This window comes from Labeo rohita, chromosome 21 (genome assembly GCF_022985175.1).
Source record: "Labeo rohita strain BAU-BD-2019 chromosome 21, IGBB_LRoh.1.0, whole genome shotgun sequence".
Lineage (NCBI taxonomy): Eukaryota > Metazoa > Chordata > Actinopteri > Cypriniformes > Cyprinidae > Labeo > Labeo rohita.
The window spans coordinates 27,518,773-27,543,397 of NC_066889.1; the positions used below are offsets into that span (position 1 = coordinate 27,518,773).

At 31.0% G+C, this 24,625-nt stretch overlaps 1 long non-coding RNA gene across 1 annotated transcript; it reads right to left on the reverse strand.

Annotated features, from left to right (window-relative positions):
* Positions 1–4,652: 4,652 nt before the first annotated feature.
* LOC127153036 (uncharacterized) lies at positions 4,653–24,285 on the reverse strand. The gene is made up of 3 exons (XR_007825165.1): positions 24,112–24,285; positions 14,025–14,125; positions 4,653–5,077 (listed from the first exon to the last, which is right to left on the reverse strand). It is a non-coding gene; the product is annotated as an uncharacterized LOC127153036 (long non-coding RNA).
* Between the last annotated feature and the right edge of the window lie 340 nt (positions 24,286–24,625).

Genomic DNA, 24,625 nt, shown 5'->3' on the forward strand with positions numbered 1-24,625 from the left:
CCCTACTGTATCATATGATTCTGAATACACTGTAAAAAAAAAAAAAAAAATGTTAAGTTTTAATGTTAAGTGAAAATGTAGATATTTGAGTTGATTCAACTTACAATTTTAAGGCAGCCGGGAAAAAAACAACTTTTAAGTTTAACAAACCATTTTTTTTAATGTAGTCAACTCGAATATCTAAGTTGTCACTTAGTACAACTTAACATTTCAAGTTGACTAAATTTATTTGAGTTGACTGAACGTAAAATTGTAATGCCGCAGGGCAACAAATTATTTTAAGTTGACTCAACAAATTGTGATTTTTTTAGGGCTGTCAAAGGAATAATCGCGACTAACCACATCCAAACTAAAAGTTCATGTATAAAAAATATTTATATGCATGTATATTTATACTTGTATGTGCACTGTGCAAAAAAAAAAACGTAAAATTTATGGTAAAAACACAGCAGCTGTGGTTGCCGGAATTTTGCTGTAAAAAATACGGTAGCATTGTTTTTGGTTTTACGGTTTTAACTTAGATTTTACATACAATTCATTAATTAAATACAGTTATTCACCGTAAATTGTACATTCTTTTTCCACTTTCAAAAATGGTAAACTACCGTAAAATTACATGCAATGTTCAATACGGTTTCTCATCGTATATATAGTAGGGGAAATTACGTTAACCATTTAACATTTTTTTTTACCCTAGCATTTTTTACAGCGTTTTACAGTTAAAGTCATTTTTTACAGTGTAGTTTACATCATATATTACTATAAATATTTTATATATAAATCTAAATTATTTTTCCTTAATATATACATGCATGTGTGTGTATTAATATTTACTAGGGCTATCAAATGATTAATATATGTGTGTGGACTGTGTGTAATTATTATGTATATATAAATACAAACACATTCATGTATATATTTAAGAAATACAAGTATATGTATTTTTTTTATAATTTTTTATATAATTTATATTGTATATAAATAAAAATATTTTGTACATAACATATTTCTCTTAAATATATGTATTAATTTGTGTGTATATATATATACACATAATAATTACAATATACACAAACATATTAGGCAAACTCAAACTTTTATTTTGTATGCGATTAATTGCGATTAATCGTTTGACAGCCCTAATATATACATAATAAATATACACAGTAAACACACATATAGTATGTAAACATAAACTTTTATTTTGGATGCGATTAATCGCGATTAATCGTTTGACAGCCCTAAAAAAAAAAAAAAAAAAAAAAAAAAAAAAAAAATATTCTGAGTCAACTTAAAATAAATTACCTTAAAATTTTTTATTTTAAGGTGTACTAAGTGACAACTTAGATATTCAAGTTGTAAAAACCAAACTTTTATTTTGGATGCGATTTTTTGTCTGAGATTATTCTGATTATTATTCCATGTCAGACTGTCAGTACAGGGTTAAGCAACTTCATCTCAGATGTTTCTGGGAAAAAAAATGGACACAAATGAGTCAATAGTTGGCATGCAACTTATTGAGAAATGTTTGAGCTCATACTGAGATCTCTGACTCTAAATGAGACACATGAGATTACTGGAAACATCTAAGAAGTACGAGACATTCAATGCGGTCTATAACAAACAACTGTGATATTACTTGTCGTTGTGAGTGTCCTTGGGTCTATGGGTGTGTGTGTCTGTCACATAGCAATTTAATGTTTTTCTTAGTAGACAAAGAAACTCAAACTAGCATTTAACAGTATGAGTTCCAGTATGGACAAAAATAAGCGTGTCTGAGAGAGTCAGAGACATAATTAGAAATGAAATAACTAACATTATCACCGAAGTGCACACTTCCACATTTTATACCGCAGTTGGATCAAAGAAACAGATGAATTATTACGCGCAAATGAATGTAAAGTTTACCTGCGCACAGATACGAGTGTGTTTGCACGTAGGCCTGTGTGTGTGTTTGTACTTAACATGCTCAAATTTGCTTTCACTTAAGCGTGAGAGAGGATCATAGGATAACTTGTATGCTGTGAAATTCCATATGTTAAACACACACAGTATACATTTTCTGAAAAAAGGGGTCTTTGCATGTGCATTGTGCAAGTCTATGGGAGTTTCTGCACTGTTACTCAGCAAGGATGCATTAAACTGATATAAAGTGGGAGTAAAGACATTTATAATGTTAGTTTATGTTGCAAATAAATGCTGTTCTTTTAAACTTGGTTTTCACAAAAATATGAAGCAGCACAACTGTTTTTCAACATCGATATTAATAACGACAGTTTCTTGAACAGAAAATCAGCATATTAGAATGATTTCTGAAGGATCATGTGACACTGAAGACTGGAGTAATGATGCTGAAAATTCAGCTTTGCATCACAGGAATAAATTATATTTTACAATATATTACAATGAAAAACAGTTATTTTAAATTGTAATAATTTTTCACAATTTTACTGTTTTTAATGTATTTTTAGTCAAATAAATGCAGCATTGGTGAGCAGAAGAGACTTCTTTCAAAAACAAAAAAAAAAACTTACTGACCCCAAGCTTTTAAACGCTAGTGTACGTGCTGAAATTTAAAGGGATATAAATACTCTGCCAGAATATGCACTCAGAATAAAATCAATTAGATACAAAGACCAATGTCCATCCAAACTCTGGACGTCATTGTTGCTGAATTACAGACTTCATGTTTGGTCTAAACTGGATGTTTTAAAGCCCAGCTTAAGGGCTAGATCAGATAGACGTTCTCCACTATAAACTCCTTGTTTTGGGTCACACATAACAGCTTTTTAAGTGCTCAGGCACCAGATAATAAAATGTTTAACGCTGTATGCAGGAAAGATGAGAGAACGGTCAGACCGGCATGAGCGCAGTCTCTCATTTAGAGATCTTCACATGCTTTAAACGTCTATATGTCCATTTACTAGATCCTGTAAAAACAGCCACAGTAAGGCATGCTGGGAAGCGTGACGTGCAAGAGGCGGAGCTTTGTAAAGTCCAGTCACGCTAATCACACAACACAAACACACAATAAAGACACAACAAACACACAACTGCAAATGCATGCTTTTGGAATACAGTAGTATGCAAAATGAGCATTCATGCATTTAAGTCCTCCTGGGAATTTCATATTTAAAAGTTGGGAAATTGTAATTATGACATCGGATGTGTTCAAATAACTTGGTCGGAGCAAGATGGCGATAAACCTTTTCTGCATAAAAATGAAAGGTTTTTAACTACACATCTATAAAACGATGACTAAAAAAACATTTGGTGTGTTTTTGCCTTTTATTCAGTTTATGAAATTGAATCGATATATATTAATTTTATACTTTCATATATACGTAGATGGTTCAAATCTATTAATTATAAAAATATATAAAAGAAGAATAAGGAAGCAAATTTAATTTTATTGTGTTTTAAATGAGTAAAAAATTCTTACTGACAAATGGGCAAAACCTAGGATAGTGGCAAATTTTAAAAATGTAGAATTACAACTAATTAGTATTTGGGGTGAAAATAATTCATCTTTTAATATGTCATAAATTGATTTTTGTTGTAAATATGCCTGACAAGATTGTTACACTGTATAACATTTTAGTGGGTATCTTCTTTAAAGTAGGGGAAAATATATGATATTTATTTTTGGCTTAGAAAAACAAAAATGCAATTAAATTAAACAGAAAACTTAATTTTTACCTTTTTTTGGAAAAACATCAATTTAAAGCAGTATTACACTTACTGTTTTTATGCTTAAACCCTTTTTCATCTTTGACCCACATGCAGTCAGGGTTATTATAGTTAACTAAATCTAAAACCACAAAAAAAAAAAAAAATCTAATTGCTTGAAATAAAATAAACATATAATTTAAATAAAATAATATACATTTTATATTTTAAAAACGAAACTTATTTTTTTTAGCTAGTTGCCAAAGCAGTATTTCTAATGTTTTTATTTATTTTTGTACTAAATTTTATTGATGTATTGATTTACTAAAATGACTAAAACCAAAACTGAAATAATTTTAAAAAGTGTACAGACATTAAAAAAAAATCTGACAAAAGTGACAAAAAACACAAAATAAAATAACTAAACCTTTAAATAAATTAAAATTAAAATGGAAAATATAAAAATAGTAGTTTTAAATATTTATAACAACTATAATAGTAATTTAAAAAAAAATCATTCATTTTGATAATTAATTTTTAACTCTAAGCTTAAAGGAAAACCCCAAATTTCCCATTAGTAATTATGACTTTCTGGTGACTTTCATATTCGTTCAACTCCTCATGGTCTTCCCAACATGGCTTGAATGCACCTTCTACATTTGCCAATATGTGCAGTATACAAACAGTATGATTACATTGCATTGGGTACTGTATCCCACAATGCAATGCTCTACACTTTACCTTCCTTTTCCAGTCTGATAACTGAATTGGATGTACTCTCATCTGTCATTTTTCTCTCAACACATTATTTATTTGGATTGGCATAAATTAAGGCATTTTACACTAGACTGGAATGTATATGCAAAACAAAGGATTGTTTATTAATGAGATCATAAATGAATGCCACTTGCTGACTGCAATCATGTTACAATACTGCAGCATACTTCCGTTTGAAACACACAGTGTAGTATGCAGCGCTTTCTAACTCAGTAATGCCGCTTTACTAATTTCTACAGCAGGTTTCTGTTCATGGATGGAAGTATTCAAGAGGCATTTTTGAATATTCATGAACACACATAGCAAACATTTTCTCTGCAAATAGGAAAATATCTAGCAGTAATCCAGTGTAAATCTGAATGATTGGCAAATGCAAATACATGACGGGCCACTAGGGGGATTCATACCATATTAATTAATAATAAAATACTTTTTATCCCTCTGTCTTACTGAATATCTCTCCTTTCTCTGCACTCTTTCTGATGACTTCTTCCCTCGTTCTCTCCTTTTTCCAAGATTCCTGTGATGCCGGCAGTGTGAGACTTCATTCAGCTCTTTTCATACAGACCGAACAAATATTTGCCTTCGTCATTATGACCCTAAATCACCATAATCTTGCCTCTGTCTCTTTCTGCAACACAGAAACACAGACACTTTATAAAATCAGTGCAGCATAAGAGGATATTATCAAGAAAAGGTCCATTTGGAGGCCATTACTGCGTTATATAATTATCACAATTATACTGTAAAATAATTTAATGTACTATTTATACATGACACAGCTTTTATAATTCAAAAATTGCAAATATGGGTTAATGGCATGATGCTAAGACTTTAAAAATCTGATTCATGCATACAATAACCTAAATAAACCTTGTTTGCAAAGTCATATTTGCTAAAAAAAAATACTTAGATTTTATTTTATTTATTTACTTACTTACTTGGTAAATGTAACCGAAACATTTTCAGGTCACATTCACATTCAAAACAAAACAAAAACAAATCAAAAAACAAAATAAAATAAAATAAAATAAAATTAAATTAAATTAAATTAAATTAAATTAAATTAAATTTTCATGACTTTTAAGCATATTTCAGCATTTTATCTTTGAGGTTAACTTTAATTTAAAAAAAAAATTCTAAAATGGCATGATGGAAATATTTTAAAAATCTTATTCATGCATATAATGACCGAAATAAACCTCTTGTTTGATTTATGCTTTATTGCAAAGTCATATAGGTTAAAAAATAAAAATAAAATAAAATAAAATAAAATAAAATAAAATAAAATAAAATACAATAAAATAAAGCTTTGTGATTTTCTTAACTGTTAAGCATATTTCAGCATTTTATCTTTGAGGTTCATTTTAATTCTAAAATTTATATTTTTAAATCTGAATGCATTTTTTTTCCATTATAATTTTGCTGTATTTTTATGCTGCCTACTTAAACACAAATGTTGCGTTTCTGCACAAAAATATTTGAAATTATATTTTTAAAACAAGTGACACTTTTCTTTCTAATCATCTAGGCAATGCTTATTTTAATATAAATACAAAAATAAATATGGTAAATTGGTGACAGTAGGAGTGTTACATGGCAATTCTGGTGTGTGTGTGTGTTTGTGCACAACATTCTTGCCAGTTCTCCTCATCTGTCTTGTGGCAGCAGGAAATTAGTAGATTTCCCTTTAAACCATGTGATTTACGGCACTCTACATTCTATACATGTGCACACACTCACACACACACATCTATAATCACCTATCTAACCTTACAGCACTTCATTTCACTAATAAATGAGCGACAGAGAGAAGGGATGGACTAATATATCCATCACACACACGCTCCTGCCCCGGGGGATGAAGGAATAAACATTTCATTTCCCCTGGCCAGCATACAGGACGTTTTATATGATGTAAGAAAGAGTGAGTGTATCCAAGGTGGGGTTGGACAGAGATTAGGTGATTATACCGTTGGCACACTAGCGTGCTGTTTCATAGGCTCTTACGTAAGAGGCGCAGAAGTCTTGTATTCTTTTCAATAAAACTCCATTGGTGTGACTACTGACATTCAGTATCGCTAATGCACTATGCATCTATATGAGCTTAAATAAAGCAATTATATTGCATATAAAACTGAACGAAAATGGAAATTTGCTAAAAATGTACTCACTCTCAGGCCATCCAAGATGTAGATGACTTTCTTCATCAGATTTGGAGAAATGTAGCATTGCATCACTTGCTCACCAATGCAGTGAATGGGTGCCGTCAGAATGAGAGTCCAAACAGCTGATAAAAACATCACAATAATCCACAAGCAATCCACACCACTCCAGTCCATCAGTAAACAATTTGAGAAGCCAAAGGCTGTGTGTTTGCAATAAACAAATCTATTATTAAGATCATTTTAACATAATTGTTTATAAGTGATGTTTAAAACAGTTCTAAAGAAATAAGTTGGTGGATTTTGATGTGAGAGGACAACAACAGATGGACTTTTTTAAATTGAGGAAGGGTTATTATGGATTATTTTGGTCAAAAGCAATAAACAAAAATGTGTTGATGGAAATATGCAGGTTTTCACTTCACAAGATGCTAACTGATGGGCTGGAGTGGTGTGGATTACTTGTGAAGTTTTTATCAGCTGTTTGGACGGCACCCATTCACTGTAGAAGATCCATTGGTGAGCAAGTGATGTAATGCTACATTCCTCCAAATCTGTCATGAAGAAACAAACACGTCTACATTGTGAATGACCTTATCTGTGAAGAATAGTACATGCAGGGCTGCCTTAGAATTTAGGTATCTTTAAAGGCATTAAAATGTTTAGGATAATTACCTCTAAAAGCTGGATTTATGGGCCCACAGCAGAGCTGCACAAGGGGCCTTTGCACAGAGGAAGGTTTGGCTCCATTTCCAGGCCAAACACTGAAGTCATCATCTGCTCTCATTAATAAGGTTTCTACTCTGCGGTTTAATACTAGCAATAAAATACATGTTGGTTTCAGGCATTTTTACAAATCAGTGACACTGGCAATTTAGCCTTGTGTTCCTATTTCTATAACTTTCTATAGAGCTGGCACTTTCTTGGAGGACACAGCAAACAGGGCCAAAAATGTGTTTTTAGCAAAACCTTTTCTAGCCAAACATAAATTAATTAATAAGTTGGAACCTTGGTTAAAAAAATAAATAAATAAAAAAAAGGGTTTTGGTAGCTAATAAAATTACTGTGAAAAACCTTTCACACTAAATAAGATATTTAACATAAAATATGTTTACATATAGTCCATAAGAGAAAATAATAGTTGAACTTATAAAAACAACCATGTTCAAAAGTTTACATACACTTGATTCTTATTACTGTGTTGTTACCTGAATGATCCACAGCTGTGTTTTTTGTTTAGCGACAGCTGTTTATGAGGCCCTTGTTTGTCCTGAACTGCCTGTTGTTTTTCAGAAAAATCTTTCAGGTCCCACAAATTCTTTGGTTTTCCAGCATTTTTGTGTATTTGAACCCTTCCCAACAATGACTGTATGATTTTGAGATGAATCTTTTCACTCTGAGGACAACTGAGGGACTCACTGATGCTCCAGAAAGAAACACGATTCATTAAGAGCTGGGGGGAAAACTGTATTTAGGCAAAATAAGAAAAACGTACACATCTTCATTCTGTTCAAAAGTTTTCACCCCTGGCTCTTAATGCATTGTGTTTCCTTCTGAAGTATCAGTGAGTGTTTGAACCTTCTGTAATAGTTGCATATGAGTCCCTCAGTTGTCCTCGGTGTGAAAAGATGGATCTCAAAACCATACAGTTGGAAAGGGTTCAAAAACACAAAAGTGCTGAAAAACCAAAGAACTTGTGGGACCTGAAAGACTTCTCTGAAGAACAGCAGGCAGTTTAACTGTTTAGGACAAACAAGAGACTCGTGAACGTGATCAATGGATCATTCAGGTATTAAGATCGCACAGTATTAAGAATGAATTGTATGTAAACATTTTTATAAATTTGACTTTTTTTTTCTTTTGTGGACTATATGTAAACGTCTTCCATGTGAAATATCTTATTCAGGTCAGTGCTAAATAAAAAAAACAACATGCATTTTGTATGATCCCTCTTATTTTGGTAAAATAATTAACATTTTGCAGATTCTACAATATGTATATAAAATAATTTCTTTTTTTTTTTTGGTCAAATTGTCCAGCCTTGCACACAAGCACAGCAAACTTTTTTTTGTTTTTAAACATTTTAAAATCACAATCACAATTTTTATCAGACTAACTGCAATTCAAATTTGAAAATCACATGCCATTGTGATTGCGCGCATTGTGATTATTCTAATCAATAAATATATTTCTGTCAAAGTTTGTGCACTTCTTACAAAAAAAAAAAAATACAAAAATAATTTTGTGCATCTTGTTTTTTTAACTATGCATATTTAAACTGTATCATATACAGTACTAATTGTAACAGATGTAACTGTAATGCTGTATACAGAGTGCCATAAGAGGCTGTTTGACAGATCTATAGCAGACTACACTGTGAGACTAGACCGAGTCCTGGAGCTGCAGTGCAGCAGTGCAGGAAGGAGGTGCAGATTTCGCAGGCTGAATTGAAAGGAGGCCTTTAGGTTGGTCAGACCTCTCAGTCTGTCCGCTGGCATTAGACTAGCACAGCTGGCCAGTATGCAGCTAACAGGAATGTTTACCCATTCCATACATTTACACAGGAAATGAAGTACCTAAGGCCTTTCGTACCCAGCAGCACTCGTTCACTCACAAACACACACACACAAACACATACATGGCAGCATTACGTGCTCTGCTTGTATGCAGCTCATGTTTTCTTGAGGTCTGGTGAAATGTTTCATGCCATACTCCTACGTTTTGGGCAAAACCAGGCACGACTGGATACACAGAAGGCATGCAAATATTATATTTGTATACCCATATTAAAATACAGCCAAACTTGTAAACAAAAAAATATCTATTTTGTCTATGTGTTTGCTTAAAGCTGTATTTAGTGCTGTGTGTGGAACGGCTGTCACGGCCCATATTTGGATTATGAACAAAAGGTGTTTCAGACTGAGATGCTTAGCCTGTGTAATTATCATAGCTTGTGTTTATGTGTGTGTGTTTAAGATAGTTATACTTTGGGGATAATTCTGCTGAAAAATGTACCCAGAAGGTCGCCAAATATAACCTCCATTTAGGAAAATGGTTAAAATAAAACCTAAATAAAACTAGATTTTACATTTTATGAAGAAGAATGTGATTGGTACTTAACTGTTCACAACTCAATGCCAGGGTGTTGTGGCCGATCACTGGGGCGCTGTAAACAAGCCAACATTCATGTATGTGTTTTTGTTGCACAGTTACTAATTACGCACCGAGGTTTAAGAACATGCATTATAGTGATGCTTGGAAATAAAATTAAATAAAATAAAATTTGCTGGTATATTTTCAATGAAAAAAAGGCAACATTCATGTCTGAACTAAGGTTTAAGAATATAATAGTGATGTCTGGATAAAATAAAATAAAATAAAATAAAAATAAAAATAAAATAAGCTATCAATTTATGTTAATTTAGTGTGATTATTTCTTTTAAATAAAAAAAAAAGAATTATGCAAATTACACAAAGCATTGTTCTGAATAAAATATAATTACATTTTGAAGAGTTTGCTGGGATATTCTGAATGATTAAAATGAAAACATTCATGTCTGAACTAAGGTTTAAGAATATAATAGTGATGTCTGTATAAAAAAATAAAAAATCAAATCAAATCAAATAAAAAGCTTTTAAAAAGTTAATTTATGTTAATTTAGTGTGTTTATTTAAAAAAATACAAGAACAAAAAAAAGGATGGAATTATGCAAATTACACAAAGCACTGTTCTGAATATAATATAATAGAAAAAATTGTAAAGGCTGTGCTGGGATATGTTGAATGATGGCAGCATTCATGTCTGAATTTTTGTAGCACAAAAAGTTACAAATTTCACACTAAGGTAAAAAAAAAATACAAAAAATAAAGTAAAATAAAATAAAAAGCTGTGAATTTAATTTAATTTAAAAATACAAAAAATTAATGGAATTATGCAAATTACACAATAAAACTATGTTCTGAATTTAACAATGTAATTAAGTTGTAAAGAGTTTGCTGGGATATTCTGAATAATAAACAAGACAACATTCATGTCTGAATTTTTGTAGAACAAAAAGTTACTAATTTTACACTAAGGTTTAAAAACAATAGTGATGTTTAAAATAAAATAAATAAAATCTGTAAATTGTAAAGGGGTACATTATAGTAATAATTAGCTGAAATGAATGAATGAATTAATGAATGAATGAATTAATTAATTAGGCTGTTGATTTAGGTTAATTTAGTGTGAATAATTAAATTATACAAAATTGAATTATTCAGCAAGCAAAGTACATAATAAAGCACTGTTCTGAATATAAAAGGTTGCTAGGATGTTTTGAATTGTAAACAAGGCATGGCATTTTTTTGGAATTTTAGAATTAAAAAAATATATATAATAAAATAAAAATAAATAAATAAAATAAATAAAATAAAATAAAATAAAATCTTATTCTGAAAACGGAAAACATGTCATTCTTGAGTTAAGGTTAGTCTATAACCTTAGAATTAGCTTTAACAAACAGACGCAACAGACAGCAAACAACAGAAACAGCAGAAGTCTGTGTTATGTTCTTAATTTAAAAGCGAGCTATATATGTGTGCAAGCAGTTTTGACTGGCTCATCCTCACTTCTTACACCACTCCTTATTTCTACATCTCTTTATCTCTCTCCCTTTCCTCTGCTCTCTCTCTCTGTTTAATGTCATTCTGCATGTTCTTGTTCTATTCTAAACATCTTCTTTTAGGATGTCAGACATCCCGTGATTGTCTCTCGCTGTCTCCAGTGCTGTTACTGCTGTGTGATTGTGGCTGCTGTAGTCTGTAAAAAGCAACAGCAAACCATTAGCTGTGCCTCAGAAATCTCTTAAGTACAGACTGAGATGGGCAGAGAGAGAAAGAGAGACAGACAGGAATGAGCTGGGTGGGGGGTGAAGACAGAGAGAAAGTCAACCTTGTATACATTTAAGAGCCTGCGCTCCTCCTTTGGTTGTTTGTCATAAAAAAGGAGTGATTGTCATTCACACAGTGGAATGTGAATGAGGCAAACATACACACACACACACTCTCTCTCTCTCTCTCTCATCATATAAAAGATAATGATGGAGTCTGACCTTTAGCAATACATGCTGAACAAATTCTACTTTCTCACACACACATGCATGCTGAAATGTTTTTAAAAAGTGCTTATTTTATCAAATAAAATAAGCTGTTAATTTATGATAATTTAGTGTGATTATTTAAAAAAATAAACAACTGCAAATTGCACAATATAGCATTGTTCTGAATATAATTAAACTGTAAAGAGTTTGCTGGGAGATTCTGAATGATAAACAAGGCAACATTCATGTCTAAACTCAGGTTTAAGAACATAATCATAATAGTGATGTTTGAATAAAATAAAATAAAATAAAATAAACTGTCAATTATGTTAAATTCTACTTTCTCAAAAAATCTTAAAATAATAATAAAACAAATAAAACAAGTAAAAAATATAAATAAATGATTTCAGTAAATAATAAATACAAAAAACATCCTGCACACTACCTAAACTTGCATTAACACAAAATTTATTTTAAGCAATGTTTCAATCAAGACCTTCCTCAAGCTTACTAAGTAATAGTAAATAATAAATAATAATAATAATAATAATAATAATAAATTGAAAATGATTAATAATAAAAAAATACATATAAAGAATAATATAAATATTCAAAAAATAGTAAATAATAAATAAGTAAAAATCTGAGTTAATACTGGCATAATTTCCATTTTTGGGTGAAAAAAAAAAATGGAAAAATGCCTTTTTGCATTAGCACAAAATTTATTTTAAACTAATTTATGTTTCAGTCAGTTGACCTTCCTCAGGCTTACTAAATAATAGCAAAAAAACAATAATAAAAAAAAAAAATACTACTGGTAAAAAATAAATGAGTTAATAAATAATAGAAGATAATAAATTGTAAAAAAAAAAAATAATAATAATAAATAAAAAAAAACAAAAATTCAGAAAATTAGTAAATAATAAATACGTAAAAATGGCACGATTTTCAATTTTAGGTGAACCTGCATCAACAAAATTAATTTTAAGCAATGTTTCAGTCAGTCAACCTTCATCAGGCTTACTAAATAATAGCAATAAATAAGTAAAAAACACTGGTAAATAATGAATAAAAAAACAGTAAAAATAATAAATTGTAAAACTAAAAGAACAAATAAATATTCAAAAATAATAAACAAGTAAAAACCTGAGTAAATAGTACAATTTTAATTTTTGGATGAACTGTTTCTTTCTTTTTTCAATCACAGTTAGGCAAACTAATGTGAATTTGTTTCCTTAAAAGTACACTAATATGACAGAATCTGTTTTGTGGTTGTATGGTTTTGAATGAATATGGTTTGCTTATGTAAGTGAACACTGAGTTGTGATTGACACTTACATGAACTCTCTAATGATTAATATTGATGCTGTGTAATGCAGTGTTTTCAATGAGTTCAAAATGACTTCTGTGGCTGCTGCATGATGTTAATTGGTTACAGACATCTTTGATGTCATAAAATCACATTAAAAATCGCAAACTCTCACTGCATTTTGACTAAATCTGTGCACCAGATTTCCCATTTTTCATCCATCACTGCCAAGTGCCAGTAATATGATTACAGCTAAACATGAAATGCTTTCTTTGCAGAAATTGTGCATTCCCAAACCATACAAATCAGTCAAATTAATCCATATTCTGTCATCATTTACTCACATTCATGTTCATTTAATCCAACTTGCACGCTATGTTCAAAAACATTCAGGTCGTTATTCACTAAAAATGTATATCAATCAATGCTCTCAAATCTCATTTGCACTTCTGCATAATTGAACCTGAGACAACATTTATTCATTTACCAGTCACTTTCATCCAAACAGGCGACACTAAGGTCACTGTTCGATTCCCAGGTCATGCATGAAGTCATCAATAGTATACCTGTTATGTAACAATGTTAGTCATTTTGGATAACAGAGTCTGCCAGATGCATACATGTAAATGCGAATAACTGAGCATCAGTGAGTTAAAACTGTAAACATTTTGTCCTGTTTCTCTCACAAAGCTATCATACGACTTTAGAAGACATGGGACAAAACGCAGCTGAATTAACTGCTTTTAAGGTGCATTTTAAGTGATATATTATTGATTAAACCCTTGTCATTATATGCTTTTGCTGAACGGAGCAGCATGAAAAGTCACTCATACAGATTTGGAACAACATGAGGGTGAAAAAATGATGACAGAATGATCATTTTTGGCTTAAGTATGCTAAATTATTGCTGAATGCACTTAGAAAATTAGTTGTAACTAACTACATTATTCATAATATAAATATGTGATAATTGCACATGCAAATTTGTTCTAAATATTTGATTTACTCATTGCTGTATCAAACCTGCAGTCTCTCTCTCTCTCTCCCTCTCTCTCTCAGGTGAATGACGTCTCTGTGGTTTGCCAGTTTGCCCACAGATCCACAATCTTTGAAATCTTCTGGCGCTGGGGAAAAAAAAATATGGGATGTTATGTCTGTGAGGATTCATTCAGTCGCAGTCAACACGATGACAGCTGTAATCAGTCGCTGTAACACACCTACACACCTTTCTTTCACATTACAAGCACAAAAAATGAAGTACGAACACTGTGAATGGGGAGAGTGGTTGCTGCTGCCCCCTCTGGCCAAAATATGCTACTGCAGTCTGTGAGTGTTTTATATGAGGGTGACTGAGTTCAGTACTGTGGTCATCACAGAATAATAATAAAAAAAAATACAGTTTTAGCCTTGTCAAACCCCATTTAAACACTCTTCATCAGTCAGGTACTTTGGCAGTAGCACGGTGCAGTGATAGCATTAGATGTGTGGTAATACTATGGTACTTTGATAAATATCATGGTACTGAATGATTATTGAATTCATTTATGGCAATTACAAGCAATTTCCTATCAAAAGAACTGACCAAAAAAAAAGGTTATTATGATACATGTACAAAAAAATAAATAAATCCATAAATAGTATTACCATAATACATGGCTCAAAAACTCAATAATAACTCAATAATAATACTAGGGAACATATAAAAAAAAAAATTCATGGTATTACAAAAAAAGCATTAAAAAAAAAGATTATGTACATGATTGATACATGCAAAAATAAATAAATAAATAAATAATTATATATATATATATGCTTTTGTTATTTTTATTTGTTATTTTTTTATTTTTTCTTATATTTTTATTACATGGCTCAAAACCTCATTCTATAACAAAAAAATGTATTATAAAAAGGCAAAAACATGATTATCATGTGATGCATGTATTATTTATATACTACCATAGTATAGTTTCTTTGTATAATTTCAATTTTCATTTTAATTTTAGTTTTAAAGAGAAATATTCTGTGTTTTTGTTATTTTTATTTGTTATTTTTTAATATTTTCTTATATTTTTATTACATGGCTCAAAACCTTATTCTATAACAAAAAAATAGTATTATAAAAAGGCAAAATATATATATAGGCAAAAACATGATTATCATGTGATGCATGTAAAAAAAAAAAAAAAAAAAAAAAAAAAAAAAAAAAAATTATGTATTATTTATATACACCATAGTATAGTTTCTTTGTATATTTTCAGTTTTCATTTTAATTTTTTTTTAAATGAGTAATTTTTTGTGCTTTTGTTATTTTTTAATAGTTTCTTTTATTTTTATTACATGGCTCAAAACCTCATTCTATAACAAAAAAAAAAAAATTATATATATATATATATATATATATATATATATATATATATATATATATATATATATATATATATATATATATATATTTATATTTATATATATATATATATATATATATATATATATATTTTTTTTTTTTTTTTTATATAGAATGAGGTTTTAGAATGAGGTTATGTGAGATATATATGAAAGAAATTCATTTTAAATTCATTTATTTGTTTAACATTTACCATACTAAATACTAATATGGCTTTTTGGACAAGTACCAGTTTTTTAATACAGATTTTAATTTTAGTTTAAGATTTAGTAATTTTTTAGGTGCTATTGCTATTTTTATTTTTATTTTTATTTCTTATTTTTTTAATTATTTGTAACTTTTTAAAATCATTTGTTTCAGTTTTAGTAATTTTAGCTAATTTTATTTCAGTAAGTTGCTGTTTTTAATTGTAATATTTTACATTTATATTTTATATTTTACATTCTTTCATTGACATTTTATTTCACTTATGTCCAAGTCAAAAAGCCATGGTAACAGGATGGTACTTTGTGGTACTTTCCTTTTTTTGTTAGTACATTACTGTATTTTTATCTGTGGTCTTTGGGCCGAACTGTGTCAGGTGTTACTAGGAAAAATAAACTCCGCGAAATGAACTAGTCCTCCCACAAATCCACAAATACTGGATCAGCTTTCATATATTAAATCAAACCTCGAAAATATCCCTCCTGTTACGCACTGGCAGCTGCTCTGAGAGACAAACCCGAGGAGCAGAGCTGGAGAGGAGGAGGAAGAGGGAGGGAGGCGTAATTGTAGGCTGTGAGATGTATATTTTGCTGGGTGCGCATGTAGTAATTATGTTTATATATACGCATGTCTCCTCTGTACTCCTGCTATATTACTGACCGCTCACTCCCGCCTCCAGATGACCATCGCTACGGAAACAACCACACGCTTCCCTTTAAAACCCTAATGACAGACTACAGCCACTGAGAGAGAGAGCGAGAGAGAAAGACAGAGAGAGAAAGAGAGAGCACAGCGCTCTTACCAAATATCACTTCATTACCATAGCTTTTTGGATGTGGTACTATGGTAATACCATGTTTTTGGACACTACTTTGATAGGAACACCATAGATTTTTTTTTCTTACACTCTCAGTATCAATTAAATGGCATGATATCACCATGTTTTTGGTCAAGGTGCCATGGTAATCATTCAGAATTATGGTATAGTCTATATCAAAGTACCATGATATTACCAGAGTATTCTTTGAAGTAACTTACGGTATCAATTAAGTGATTTACATTTGTACTGCACAAAGCACCATGATAATACTGAGGTATTCACTGAAGTGCCTTATAATACAGTCTAAACACTACCAGATTAAAGTTCTTCAGCTTGTAGCAACAGCAGAACCTTTTTGGTTCTAAAAAAGAATCTTTTTGTAAGGTTACACAGAATCATGATTCAAATATGCTATATAGATCCTATATAGAACGTTTGGTCACAATTTCAAAATTAAAATTTAAAACATTTTAAGAAGGATATCAAACATTGTTGAGAGTGTTGTTGAATGACTGAGCTCTAGCAATACGGTGCTTTTAATTTTTTTTGAAAGTTAGAGATTTAAAGAAGAACTCCACTTCCAGAACAATTTATAAATAATTTACTCACCGCTTGTCATCCAAGATGTTCATATCTTTCTTTCTTCAGTCGTAAATAAATTATGTTTTTTGAGGAAAACATTTCAGGATTTTTCTCCATAGAACGGACTGATATGGTGCCCTGATTTTGAACTCTCAAAATGCAGTATAAATGCGACTTTAAATGATCCCAAATGCGGTTGTTAACGATCCCAGCCAAGAAAGAAGGGTCTTATCTAGCGAAACAATTGGTCATTTTCATAAAAATAATATAATTTATATACTTTTTAATGCCAAACACTCGTCTTGTCTTACTCTGCCTGGACTGTTTTTGTTCCAGGTCATGACAGTTAGGGTCGAAAAACTCCTTATGTTCTCCCTCAGCTTCGAAATCGTCCTATATCGCTGTTTTACCTTTTTTGTTAAGGGTGTTTGATCTTCTTTGCATGTTCACTTTGCAAAGACTGGGTCGGTACTTCTGCAGCGATGAAGGATGATTTTGAAATGATTTTTAAAGTTGAGGGAGAAAATACGATCAGAGTTTTTCGACATACCTTCTTGACCATAACTGTCTTGAGTCAGAATACACAGAGTTCAGGGAGAGCAAGACAAGACGAGTGTTTGAGATTAAAAAAATACAATTTAAATACTTTTTAATGAAAACATCGATCGTTTCGCTAGATAAAACCCTTCTTTCTTAGCTGGGATCATTTACAAACGCATTTGGGATCATTTAAAGCCACATTTAAACCGCATTTTGGAAGTTCAAAATCTCAAAATCGGGGTACCAATGTTTTTCTCAATAATTTCTTTATGACTAAAGAAAGAAAGACATTATATGTGAATCTTTGTTTTGGAAGTGGACTTAAAAAACAAAAAGGTGGGAATACAAAATTCTAAACTCTAACACAAAGAACCTTCGTCAGGATAACATGCAACTGTTATTATGTGTAAAGAACCTTTGTTTTATGATAACTTGGTATATAAATACACTTTAAACTGTACTTTGGTATAAATCAAGTACTGTGGTAGGTAGCATTTTAAGGCATAATATGCTTTAAATATAGCAGAGTTCTAAGGCAGTGTGGCATGTAGAATTGCTCTTTTCAGTAAACTCATTGAATGAAGCTTTTCATGTGGATCTAAAGTGGGATCTATAGTCTTTCCTCTCTGTGACCCAAAGCACATGAAAAACATGAGTGCGTTTCTTATTCTTAACACTCATTCACTTCATATATGTGTATATGTGTGTGCGGTTCACAGACGGGAAACTCTGCTGCAGCGCTTAGCAGAGAAAAGTGCCACTGTGCTCACTTACATAACAGTGTGTGCATGTGTGTGTGTGTGTGTGTGTATTTGAAGACTCAATGTTTCTTCCCAAACAGAGACTATTGATAAATGCAAAAATAAGTGCTATGCATACATTTATCTGTGCATAAATTGATGGATATAACAAATTTATACAATGAACCAAACAAATCATCCACAGTTTCTGACCAACTGTGCATATTCTGACTCACATTCACACATCAGTACGTCCATGTTTCAGTCCCAGTGTGTGTTTGTATGACATCTGATGCTGTCATGATAATGGACTGACTGTGTTTTATACTATACTGTAAAAAAGTTTTCACCAGACTCAACTTAAAAAACTTAAGTTCAGCAGCTGTCCAGTTTTAAGTTGATTTAACTTAAAATTAAGGCAGCTGCTAAACTTAAGTTTTTAAGTTGAAACTGGTGAAAACCTTTTACAGCATAGAAACAAAACAACAGAAAAAGAGAAATCTGTTCAACGATCCATCACAATTTTTTTTTCTAAAAATAGAATGTGTGACCCTGGACCACAAAACCAGTCAATTTTTCGAAATAACAAATGAACATATAAGCTCACCACTGATGTATGGTATGTTATGATATGAAAATATTTGGTCGAGATACAACTATTTGAAAATCTGGAATCTGAGGGTGCAAAAAAATCAAAATATTAAAATTGTCCAAATTAAGTTCTTAGCAATGCATATTGCTAATTAAAAATTAAGCTTTTATATATTTATGGTAGGAAGTTTAAAATATCTATCAAAATATCTTCATGGAACATGATCTTTACTTAATATCCTAATGATTTTTGGCATAACAGAAAAATCGATAATTTTGACCCATGCAATGTATTGTTGACTACTGTTACAAATATACCTGTGCTACTTATGACTTTTGTGGTCCACAGTCATATGTGATTCATTTTAGCGTGTCAGTTGGATCCAGTGGTTCATATTATAAAAATAGATTCACAGATTCATTAAGTCACTTAAGTGTTCTTTAAAGTTTTATACATCATTTACGTGTTCTTTTTTGTAGTGAAAATATACTGTAGCTTGTATTAATCTACTTTATCTACTATTTTCTATGTCTTCTATATCAAATGAACTAAAGAATTGATTATAGAGTCACAGATTCATTTGAGTCACTCAGTAGTGTTCATAAAAGCACTTAAGCATCAATTTTGTTCTTTTTGTAGTAAAAATTTATAGTAGTTTGTATTGATCTACTTTACCCATTTGACCCATTTATCTGTCTGAGATTTAAAAATAAAAAAGGAAACACACTTCTCTCTCTTTTCTTATGTTTAAAAACCTTTCTAAAGAAACTCTACTTCAAAAAAAATAAAATAACACACACCTCTTACATGTAAATATAGCATTTTAGCAGTTTGGGTTGGATATGAGAGTAAGAGGTGTGTTGTTTTGTGTATTTTTGCAATGCTGTTTTTTGAGATGAGAAAAGAGAGAAGTATGTGACCATTTCATTATACAGGCTACATTGATATTCTCCTTGCTAACTAATTGTGTGTAAGAAATAACACATTCTATCACTTAAATATATTGAACATTTCATTTTAGCTCATTTGAATCTTCACATCTCCTCATTTGTCTTCATTTCGTGTGTTTTCTGTTTACACAAACAAACAGTCATGAAACTCAACCCATTTAGAATTTGAAGAATAATTGCCTTTTAAACTGAATAAGCAGTCTTTTTCTCTTCAGCATACGGCAGGAAACACAAATCAAGCTAACACAACATGCCAAAACACAACACAAAAACACAGCCGGTCAAACATTGACAAATAAAACTGACCAGTGAGAGAAACACAAATAAAACAGGCCAATCGGAGAAGCATAAATACAGATTCGCAGCAGTGACACAGTGCGCCTCAGTCTGCGAGCCCAAAATAACCGCCCGACCCAGAGCAAGAAACGAGTCCGCCCAAAAGAGACCGACAAAACACACACACACACACAAACACACATGCTGTTAGAGGATCACAACGGCCGACTATGAGTCCACAGAGAGGAAAAGGAAGAGGAGAAACCGGTGTATAGGCTATAAGGATGCTTTAACACATCCAAACATCTAACCAAAGCATAAGATCTTAATATTTCTCAGCAAATTTACATTCATTTTATAGTTTAATAATGTATGTCAACAATGCACTATTTACATTAAGTTCAAAAGTTTTTTAACATTTCTAAAAGATGTCTCATGTTCACCAAAGCTGCATTTATTTGATAAAAAAATACAGTAAAAATAGTAAATTCGTGAAATATTATCACAACTCAAAATAGCTATTTTCTGTCACGTGATCCTTCAAAAATCATTCCAATATGCTGATTTTGCTTTTTATTATTAATATTATTGTTATTATTAAGTTGAAAACAGTTGGGCTTCTTCATATTTTTGTGGAAACTGTGATAAACTTTATATTATTTTTAGGTTTTGAGCTGTTTTTAACAGAATCAGCTCGTTTTAAGCTGTTTTTGCTAAATCAGCTGGTTTTAACTGTTTCAGTCGTTTTTTGCTAAATCAGCTTAGTTTTTAGCTGGCTTGTTAAAAAAAAAGCTGAGTTTTAAAAATAGCCTAGTTTTAGCTGGTTTTTGCTAAATCAACTGGTTTTAGCTAGTTTTTAGCCGTTGTTGCTAAATCAGATGGTTTTAGCTCTTTTTTAGCTTTTTATATATTAGCTCTTTTCTATTTAAGTATATTGTAAAATGTCATTTATTCCTGAGATGCAAAGCTGAATTTTCAGCATCATTACTCCAGTGTTCAGTGTCACGTGATCCTTCAGAAATCATTCTAATATGCTTATTTTGCTCTTTTTATTATTATCAAAGTTCAAAACAGCTGGGCTCCTTCGTATTTTTGTGTAAACTGTAATAAATATTATATTATTTGATTAATAAAAAGTTCAAAAGAACAACATTTGTTTAAAATAGTAAACTTTTGTAACATTATAAATGCCTTTACCGTCACTTTTGATCAATTTAATGCATGCTTGCTTTATAACTTTTATTAAATATAACTGACAATGCCATCAGATCAGATTTATGACATATTGTCATAAAACGGTACTAGAACTGTTTGGTTTGCTTATTATTTTAAATTTTAGAAAACATAGTAAATATTTCAATGAACACACACTATCTAAAAACATTCTGGAGTTTGTTCAAACGAATCAGCAAATACCCTAATCGTGTCATTACGGTAATGACAGTATGGCCGTACATTAAAATCACGCTACAGCTGTAATCCAAAACAAATGAGACGTGAACACTATTTTAGTTCTATTACCATAATGTGTGAGTGCGTGTGTGAAGGCACTGGGACTGTAATGTCTTTCAGAAAAGAAGGTGGGTCTTTGCCATTTTATTTTTGCTCTTGGATTGAGGTTGAACTGGTGTGTATCTGTGTGTGTCTCTATGTGTGTGTGTGTGTGTAGGATCTCATTTTACCTCAGAGGAACAGGGAGGCTATTGATGACCTGCTCTGAAACACACACACTCAGAAGTGAAGGTCTATTTAGGCAGAACTCTGTGTGTGTTTATATGGGTGTGTATGTGTACTTCTGTTTAAAAAAAAATGCAGTGACTTTGTCTCAGAGAGATAATTTCCTTATTCCAGTCAAACACCCAGTGAATCTGAAGCAGCTTAAATAACACAATAATGTTTAAAGAAAAATTAGGATATTCTACAAGAATGTCTAAAGACCGAATCTCAACCGAATCTGCTTTGATCATGGACATACAGACTCTTTGTAAAGGCTGAGAGTGATGTTCATCAGTAAGGCCATTGATTTCAGTCTCTTCCACAAACACGGTTGAGATGGTTTGACCCGTGTGTGTGCAAACAAGAACATCCCACCCATAATTAAAGCCACAGTCAGGAGGTCACATGAAGATGCACAAATCTGCTAAAAATGCTTATAAAATATACCAGTCATAAGTTTTTGAACAGTGAGATTTTTAATATTTTTTTAAAGAAGTCTCTTCTCTCCTGCAATTATTTGATCCAAAGTACAGAAAAACAGTAAAATAGTGAAATATTTTTACTATTTAAAATAACTGTTTTCTATTTTAATATCTTTTAAAATGTAATTTATTCCTGTGATTTCAAAGCTAAATTTTAGCATCATTACTCCAGTCAGATGATCCTTCAGAAATCATTCTAATATTCTGATTTGCTGCTCAAAAAAATTATGTTATTTATTATGTTGAAAACGACCAAAAAACAAAACAAAACAAAACATACTGATACCAAGCTTTTGAATGGTATGGTGTATAATGTTACAAAATTATTTTAATTTAGATAAATGCAGATCTTTGGATCTTCATCAAAGAATCCAGACAAAAATACTCAATTGTTTTAAATACTGATAATAATACAACAAAACAGCATATTAGAATGATCATGTGACTGAAGACTGAAGCTGAAAATTATAATCTGAATAAATTACATTTTAAAACGTATTCAAATAGAAAATATTTATTTTTAATAGTAAAAATATTTTGTACACTACTGTTTAAAAATAGATTACTTTTATTCAGCAAGGATGCATTAAACTGATCAAAAGTGATACTAAAAACTTTTATAATGTTACAGAAGATTTATATTTCAAATAAATACTGTTCTTTTAACTTTCTTTTAAAGAATCCACAAAATTAAACTGTTTTCAACATTGCTAATAATAAGAAATGTTTCTTGAGCAGCATATCAGCATATCAGAATGATTTCTGAAGGGCTGGGGACTGGAGCAATGGCTGCTGAAAATTTAGCTTTGCATCACAGGAATAAATGTTATTTTACAATATATTCAAATAGAAAGCAGCATTTTAAAATAGTAATAATATTTCATATTTTTTCTGTTTTTACTGGATTTTTAAATCAAATAAATGCAGCCTTGGTGTGCATAAGAGTCAGAAAAATTAAAAAAATGTATGTTAGTTTGTTAGTTTATAAATGATAGATAGATAGGTAGATAGATAAGCATCCTAAGGCATTTTCTTCTGCTTCTGCTTGAAGCTCTACGGATGGGCACTTGTGCGGCTGCCATTAAAGGGAGCTGCCAGTGTGGAATAATCTGAAATGATCCTGGCATTATCCACTGGCACTCTGCCTGCATTCCCAATGACTAACAGGGATTACTGCTCAACTCCCAGCAATAGGTCGGCACACACCGCACATGCTGACAGACACTAATGTGAAGAGACGTACAGATACAAACACCTCACAATTACACACTGCTAAAGAGAAAAATACATACTAACATTCACATGACGATGTTTAAGTAGATAAACTTTTGCTAGAGCCTTCACCAACACAAAATACAACTGTGATATTACTGTAGTGGTACCAGATTATACTACTATGATGCTTTTTTTGTAGATGCATTCATTTTTTCACATGGTTTATTACAATGCCATTCCTGGACATGATATGGTATATAAATATGGAAATGAATTAGCTGGTAAGAAATAACTTTACTTGCTTAACACAAATGTTAATTAGCAGTGTCAAATAATAAGCAATTAGTGAAGAAAAAGAAAAGACAACAAGCCCCAATGGCGTCATCTAGTGGCCCGTTGATGGACGTACGGAATCTCTCCTCACAATCAAAACCCTAGATATTAATGTTTATATTGAAAAAACGTCTTTAACATACACCATAATCACTTCCCAGAGGCAAATGAAGCAAACTAATTCAAATTGTGTAGATGTACGAAGCAATTTTGCACATAATAAAAAACAGTGTTTACACGTTACCTGAACACTCACCTGGAAACTGGCGAATGATTTCACAAATACGCGATGTAGTTCTCAAAACTTAATAATAAAATCAAGAATTCGACGAAAGATGTATTTTACTGAAGTTAGGTCTAAGTTGGTTTACACGGCGTTGATTTAGACGTCAAATTACGTGTTTACATGTCGTTACTCCTCCATTTTTGAATTTCTCTTGCACTGATGTCACTGGTTTCCGTTGTTTCCGCCAAAATACCTGTTGAAATAAATATTTAAATTTCAATTAAGAATTAACACTGAATAATAATAATAATAATAATAATAATAATAATAATGTATTAATTTAATACATTTGTTTTTTGTTTTTTATTTTCTTAATGACAGTAGTAGCAAAAAATAAGTTACCACAGTTTAAAGTATTAACAATAACTATGTATTTTATAAAACATTATCTTATCAAGCAGGATCATTTTTGTAGGAGTTTATTTTTCGGTTTTTTTATTTATTATTATTATTTTTTTATTTATTTTTGTTTAAATCAGCTGGT